The sequence below is a fragment of the Apis dorsata genome, unplaced genomic scaffold (assembly GCF_000469605.1).
Source record: "Apis dorsata unplaced genomic scaffold, Apis dorsata 1.3 scaffold_117, whole genome shotgun sequence".
In the NCBI taxonomy this organism is placed as follows: Eukaryota; Metazoa; Arthropoda; class Insecta; order Hymenoptera; family Apidae; genus Apis; species Apis dorsata.
In genome coordinates, this window is record NW_006263411.1 from 225,585 (window position 1) to 233,747 (window position 8,163).

An 8,163-nucleotide genomic window follows, 5' to 3' on the forward strand; every position below is an offset into this window, starting at 1 on the left:
CGCCATTCAATTGCTAACGTTTTAATACTTTTTCGCAGTACACGATCGGCAGAAAAGACGGCCGATAAAAATTGCATTTAAATCGATCTCGAGCACATCCCTCTCTTCGTAAATCGAAGGGGTATCGAAGGGGTGCTCGAGCCTGTCCTTTATTAAAACTTAGCCGATTAGCGTTCCGCCAACTTTGATCGACATTGTGAGCGAAGGAGGGCTTGAGGAGGAATTAAATACAATGGAAGTATGTATTTATGGAAGGTAGTATTGGCGTGTGGAAAATTTACGGTGAAATAAATTTCTTTCTTCTCCTTTTTGATTTTTTAATTGATTAATATTTTCTTTCTTTTTTTTTTTTTCTTTTTAGAAACAAGTTAATTGATTGGGATTGAGGTTGGATTTAAATTGTATGCTTTATGAAAGAAGTATATAAAGTATATATAAAGGCCAAAGATTTATTTGCCAGGATGGAGAATGTTCATATTAGTATAATGATTGAGTAATAATTTTTCTGATACAAGTAGATATTCTGTCTATTTGTAATAATATTACTGTACTAAAATTATGTACTTAAATTATTTTTATTTAAAGAAGTACAAATTTTAAATATATATGTGCTGTTCACATAGAACAAAAATTATTATATTGCCATAAATTCTTAAACGGTTTATGGCATTTGATCATTAAATTCACATATTAATAATTTAAAGATTTCTATTTAAATTCTTGTTCGTTATTAGATGAATATTCGTCATACTGTTTTTTTTTACATCCTGTTGTACTACATATTTTTATATGAAAAAAAAAATCTTTTTAGATTTCATTCTCTCCCAATCAGCCACCCCAAATTTCGAACTGTACATGATCGTTTTACTAATACTTGGATAAATACTCTTTCTAATTTCCTCCACGAGCTTACGATCGTTATCGATGAGGCGTTATAAGATGGAGAAATACCAGAAAGCCATTCTTACATCTCCGATCTCCGATTTCATTAAATTTCTTTTAAATCACCCTCAAGAGGTTGAATTCCCTTCTTCTAGAATTAGTTTTCCTCGATTCTTGAAATATTTCTCGAAACCAGCCCAAGTCTCTCACATACCATGGATTGAATAACGCTTGAAAGTAACGCTGGGCTCATGATTAAAAGTAAAATAAGTTCAATAAATTCCTTTCCTTTTCCTATTCAAAAGGAATTGCATAACTTCTCCTTTTAATCGCGTATTTCTTTCTTTTTCAGATTTTCCAAGTTTATTGTTTCACATAAATGAAATAAAAGAAAGTTCCATTTCGTATAATTTATAAAAAATTAGAATCAAATTATCAAAAAATAAAAGAATTATTCTTCTTTTAATTTTTTTGAAATTAACAAGGCATCACATGCCAAAATAATTTTCGTATGAATTCACAAAAAACTTATACATAGTGTTCCATTAGAAATGAGATTATTAATCTCGATAGAAATTTATGGTTCATGTATTAACAATTGACTTTTGTATCTTGTAGGAACGATTCTCTTAGACAACCCTGGAACAATTCTAATAATTTCGTACACACAATTTTTCTAATAACAATGTTTTCACGTCATATTTCACGACAACGAAAACGCAAAATATATTTTCTCTTTGATACAAATACTCGTCATTGTCAGAAAGAAACATTTCCTTCCGAGGAGGAAATTTAAATTCTTGATAACTCCAACTTGATTACTCGTTGAAATATTTATATATAAGTCTTTGAAACATAGATTACGTAGACCATTGCGCTTTGTAAGAGTATACACCATTGTGAAATATTCAAATGACAGCTTTTTTTTTCATGGATAAAAAGAACAGAGTTTCTGGTAAGACTGGATTAAAAAAGTATATATTTTTATATTTATAATAATTTATATTTATAATATATTTATAATATATATATAATCCTTCAGATATTATAAAATATAAAAATGTTGATATGGTAATTATTAAATAATGTTTTAATTTTTAATAAGGAACTCAATTAAAACATATCAAGTTTTATAAATTAAATTATATACAAACCGATATTATACATATTATATTTAAAAGATCGATTATATTTCAAAAAAATTTTTCATTTCACTTTTCACACACTCGCAAAAAGAATAACAGAAACAGAATAAAATTGGCTGAAACGCGCATTGAAAGCGCGCAATGGCTCTCCTCCAAAAATTGTTCAGCGAAACAAATATTCAAAATATATGAAGGAAATTGTTCAGACGACATAATGGCACATTGATTCGATGAATGGGTGGAAAACCGGTACTCGCGCAATTTATGTCCAGCGAAGAAGGAATTTCCGAAAATTCCATTAACCATTTAATTCCATGCAAAGTGAACATTAAAACGCGGACTAAATTCCTTTCGGCAAACAGACGGGCAACCTCTTTTCCCGGCTAAAACCGTAATCACGTTTATACGGCCGTGATCGTTCGCCTCGCGTCTAAAACGAATTCTCTTGCCAAGTTTTTCTTTTTTTCTGTCTCTCTCTCTCCCTCCCTCCCTTCTTTTTTCCTCTCTCTCTCATTTTTCCTTTCCTTTTTTCTTTCTCTTCTCCTTCTCCTTCTTCTTCTTCCTCTTCTTCTCGTTCTTTTTTCATCTCCCCTCGAAACACATGCAAATTAATCGCATTATCGATTAATCGAACAAACGAGCACGTTGTTCTCTCTCTCTTTCTCTCTCTCTGTTTTCCGGAAACACATCGAGAAATTGAAAATTTTGCTATAGGTAACAAAGAAAGGTTATAAACCGGGATCCAGGATAATTTATGGAAAAGGCATTCCGCCAAGATTTAAGGGTGAGTTTCGTGTTGCACTTGTAAATCTTCTTACGTGTTATATTGTTTTACTAAACTTGGATCGATTTATGGGAAAGCATTTTCTGAAAATATCGAAATTAAGAAGATTGATATTTAGAGATTCTTATTTTACGTTGTGTGTGTAAATTTTTTTATTCGTGTCATCATTGTATCTATCACTATATAATGAAAATTGTTTCGATTAAAAATTAATGGTTTCGAGAAGAGTAATATGATTATTTTTCGAATAGAATTACACGATTTTATATATATTACTTTACCATTTTCGTCTCGTACAATCATTGGAATTAAAATTTAGTTTTACGTTAAAATTTACCGATAATAAGTATTAATTAATAATTGATATTAACTACTAAGATTGGTCATACAATATCGTACAAAGGGTAAGTAGTACATATCAATCATTATCAGTCAGAGAGTAGTATAGATCGACTATAATATATTTTTAAATTTTGTAATATTAAAAATTCAATATTACAAAAAGATGGTAGCTTTTATCGTAAAAAATAAGATACAAAAGATAAGTGTCTTGTAAAATCTAGAATATTGTTAAAAAACGATTCAAAAAAGTGATGTATATAATATTTTACGAACAATTTGTTCAAATTGATCATTGCAAAACTTCCAGAATGCGAATACAGGTATTACGTTACTGGTAAAAGAGTTTTTGTTAAGATAATCGTTATTCCTTTGCAAAATTATTAAAATATAAATCCATTCTAAGATTTGTTCAATCAACAAATATCAAAGAGAAAAAATATCAAAGATGAAATTGGTTAAATCATGCGGTATTCGATAATTCAACGTCTGCAAACGTCTGAGCTCGAGGCAAAATTTCTACGATCCCAAAAGCTGCTCTTTTCCCTTTTAACAATCGTTCTTTCCATTCTCCTTCCTCCATCTCCCTTGTCATAAGATTTAATTTCATCCTGTGTTGCTTTTTCTTTTCGTTTTTAACGACCAGACGATACTCATTAGAAAACATTTTAGTTTTTACCTCGGTGCATTCTCTTTTACTTTTAATATCAAAATTTTTTTTATTCCTTTTCTATTTTTTTCTTTCTTTTTCTCTCTCTTTCTCTTTTTTGATAGAAATTCTACGAAAAAAAACGAGTCTTATCATTGGTCTGGATGGGATTAAGTATACTGGAAGAGAATTCGAACGTTGACAAACTGTATTCGAATCTTCTGATTTAATTTAATTTAATATTTTATTATTCAGAAATTCTGTTTATTGCCAGTAATTCTTCAGCAATTTTCCTAAATTTGTTGTAAGAACAACAAATATATTTATCTCTTACAATTACTTCTTATAAGAAATTCAATTCATTCTGGTATCAAGGTACTTATAACTAAATTTTCAAAACTGATGAATATTGGAACTCATTTTGAGTGTCATGTATTTTTTTTAATTAGAATAAAACCATGAGTATCAAATAAATATTTCATATTTATTACTTGAATTTATATTTAACAATTAAACTCGATCCCATCTAGCTACCATTTGGTCCTCGAATAAGAACGAAACATTGAAAAAAAGTCTGGATAAAAGAAAAAAATAGAGAATGAAGAACAGTTGACGAGTGGCGACGAAACGAAAAAAAAAAAAAAAGAAAGAAAGAAAAGAAAAAAAGACTGGAATCACAACTTGAACATCGAATGACTGGAACTTGAAAAAGGAGGACAAAAAGCTGTATAGCCCTTTCAACGTATCGTTCCACGATTCCGTCGTCGAAAGCCTTTGCACGATCGTTTTTCCCGCGTTTTTTTCCCGCTCTCTCATTCCTTCTACTTTCTTCGACCCCGTATTACTCTTGTTTCGAGCATTAATTTCTCTCTCGCTAGTTTCTACCTCTCGACTAACCTTTTTTTTCTGTCCAATAGATGCCATTTATCACGAATAAAAGCTATTATCGATACGGAAAATGCGTGAGTACAGATCAGCGAGGCGAAAATCAAGTAGTAATAAAATCAATAATAACAAAAATTGCACTGGAGGGTTGTTGAGTATAAGTAGAATCATTATTGTTAACTTATACTTGTGTAAAAGGTAAGTAAAAATTTTTATATTAATAAATAAATTAATGTAATAAATTAAGATAATGAAAAATAAAAAAATAAACAGAAGAATACTTTGATTACTTCGTGTTAAGAATAGGCTTCGATGATCGAGAAGAGAATCCTCGATTACGAAAATCTCAGATCACAGATTAATTATTGACCAGTTATATACATCACGATATATCCGTACGAATCAGAGAAAAATCGACGCTTGAATTTTGAAACGAAAAATCGTGCCCACGTGGACACGTCTCGACTCGATTTTCTCGACAGAACACGGAGGCGTTTCCACCGAACGGGCCTGTTTTCACGAAGACGATAAAGATCTTCGATAGTTGGGCCCATTAGCTGTACACTTTGTGAAAGAGTGACATAACATAAGGAAAAGGAAACCGGCTGAATCGAATGTGGGAGTAATCCTTGCATCGTGTAGGCCGATCCCAATTTCGTTCTTCTAATCGAATCACGTGACATCGATGTCCGTACGTCAATTTTTATATATATATATGTATATATATATTTCTTTAATCCTCTAATGTATCTTCTCTTTTAAAGAGGGATCGTTGAAGAATTTATCGTGTGCTTACGTTGTGGGATGAAAGTAATTACATTGAGGAAAGGAAATTTCCAAGAACGTAATTACGTGCTTGTTAGGTTTGATATTGTGGCGGAAGATTGTGGCGAAAGATAGGTTACTGGAGAAAAGGACAGACTTGAATCTTTCGGTTAGTTATTTTTGGTTACGATTCTTTCCTTCGTAAAATATTCTTTTATACGAGAAATTTCGTAAAAAGTAGGAAGAAATAATATCATACACATCTTACGATTCTTTCCCTTTGAAACTTGGATCTCAACTTTTTACTTGTATTATATTTTCCTTAAAAAAAAAAAAAAACAACTTCCTTATTTTTTCCTCAAAACGCTAAATTAAAACAATGTCGATCGTGCTATATAAGATTACATAAGCTTCGTTTATCCCGATATTAGATACGAGAAAACATTGTTTTCACAGATTCCCCGACGTACGACACGGTTTAAATAGAAATCGGCGATCCGGAATGGATATCCGGAAACCGAGGATCGACCGTGGTCAAACGGGTGTAATAACGTTTAAACAAATTCCGCGGTCCGGTCAATAATCAATTTGTCAGGCGCATCGATGAATCTGGCCAATCCTCTCCCTTTTTCCTTCGCGCGCTTGTGTGTGTGTGTGTGTGTGTGTAAGAGAGGGAGGTTATCGACAACCGCAAAATCGCACGCGCATCGCCGCCAATCGGATTTCGCGGTGGCCGCCCGTATTATTTGCATATCGGTTCCAGCGTTGGAAACAACGAGGCCGCTGACGGTGTTGCATCGACGAGATTGTGACGCGGAGAGGGAAGGAAAGGAGCGATGAATAAAATGAATGTGGAGCACGGGGAAAATAAAGCAGTCGGGTGTGTGTAGAGGCGCAGGTTTGGGGGAGGGATTAGAAGGAGGGGGTGGATGAATTTACGATACGTTGGAACGGTGACGTATTTTTTTTTTTTCTTTTTTTTTGCCGAGTCGAGTATCAATTTGCATAATGCGTGTGCACTTCGGCCGATTAATGCGAGACGTGGCTCGAATATTTTTTTCTTTTTCTTTTTTTTTTTTTTTCGAGCGTTAATTCGAATGTTCGTAGCGGGTGCTCGATTAATTTCGGCTAATAGGAGTGGAAAAATTTAAAGAGATATTAAGGGTATAATTGTGTGATTATTATTTTCTTGAGATCGGTTTTTCGATTTGATCGTGTTCTTTTAAGTTCAGTGGAGTAAGGCGAAAGATAATTTCTGTATTCCTTCTATTCTTTTGGAGTTTGTTATCAATTCAAATTATAAAGTATTGTTTAAAGAGATGAATTAAAATAGTAAGGAGTAAATTAAAAATAGTATATGATATAATATTATTATGGAGAAATTTATCGAAGAAGATAATTTTTATTAAAATTTTCGTACTAAAACTACGTTGTACATATTGTAAACTTGTCAACGATTATTTTACAATTTTCCTCGAAATAGTTCGTCGCGCCGTTTATCACCGTGAAATAAATAGAGTACGAAAAATAATACCAACGAATTTCACGGTTCATAAAAACTATTTTCTATCTACCCAAAAATGTATTACATCCGCCCACTTTCTCTCCAAAGAATATACTCCATAGAGTATAAATCGATTTTCCAGAACTTTCATCACATCAGCAGAAAAACAAGCCAGCCATCGATGAATTTCACTCGTAAAAAATTCTACGCCCACCGTGCAGAGAGCTGCAATTACTTCCACATACGTTTATTTTTTCATCTACTCTTTGAAATAAACGTTCAAAGAAAAGGTAACTGACTTTCAAAACTTCGCGATTCATTGTTACAACTGCATATAATGTTTCCCCCCATGTTTTTTGAGCTACGACTCTTTTATAATACTCGAATAAACTTATAATTATACAGGAAATGTTATATGTGTATTTTTGGATTTCTAAAACAAAGATTTTTATTTATTAAAATCTTTCCGTCTCTTAATCGACATTTACTTTCTCTAAATTCTTCCAACGATGGAGCAATTTATATAATTTAAAATTTATCTCGCCTTATTAAAAACTTATAATTAAACTGTAAGAATCAATGTCCTCCTCCTCAAAATACAATTAAAATCTTTTTTTTTTTTCCAACAATTTATTAATAAAGTCCACATAAGACGACTGTTAAAAATTATTCCATCGTCGAATAAAAATATATTTCTTCAACAGATCGAGAAACATATTAACAAATCGTTGTTCAAAATTATTACATTTCTCGTATCTCGGCCAGATTCGATGGAAATTGCCGATTTGATTCGATCGAAGACAGGACATTGCTCGTTGTAATTTTCCTTTCCTCTTTCTTTATTTGAATTATGAGATACCGATATCTGGAAAAAATGTCGTCTCGTCACGACAGGAAGAAGTCACTTTGCCGTCTTTCCGCTCCGTGTCTAATAGACCGTTTGACGCGTACACATCGTATAAATCGGCGGTATCACGTGAAAGTCGGTGGAGTTAGCGACGGTAATGTATAGGCCGGTGTTTGATTAATGAACGTGCCGTAAATTGATATCTCGACACGTACGAGCGGCTATTTTCGCTAAACATTTAGTTAAACATTTATTTCACTTTGTTATCGATGTAATTTTATCGTGATCGGTTTCTTAACGATTAGACGGTTGGTCTCGGTTTTTATTCTTTTTTTCTTTTTTTTTTTTTTTTTCCTGTTATTA

At 32.2% G+C, this 8,163-nt stretch overlaps 1 protein-coding gene and 1 long non-coding RNA gene across 2 annotated transcripts in view; one reads left to right on the top strand and one right to left on the bottom strand.

Annotated features, from left to right (window-relative positions):
• LOC102678924 (fibrillin-1-like) overlaps positions 1-8,163 on the bottom strand; it is a 146,358-nt gene that overhangs the window by 124,460 nt on the left and 13,735 nt on the right. The window lies entirely within an intron of this gene.
• LOC116185184 lies at positions 4,300-4,732 on the top strand. The gene is made up of 2 exons (XR_004149980.1): positions 4,300-4,415; positions 4,450-4,732. It is a non-coding gene; the product is annotated as an uncharacterized LOC116185184 (long non-coding RNA).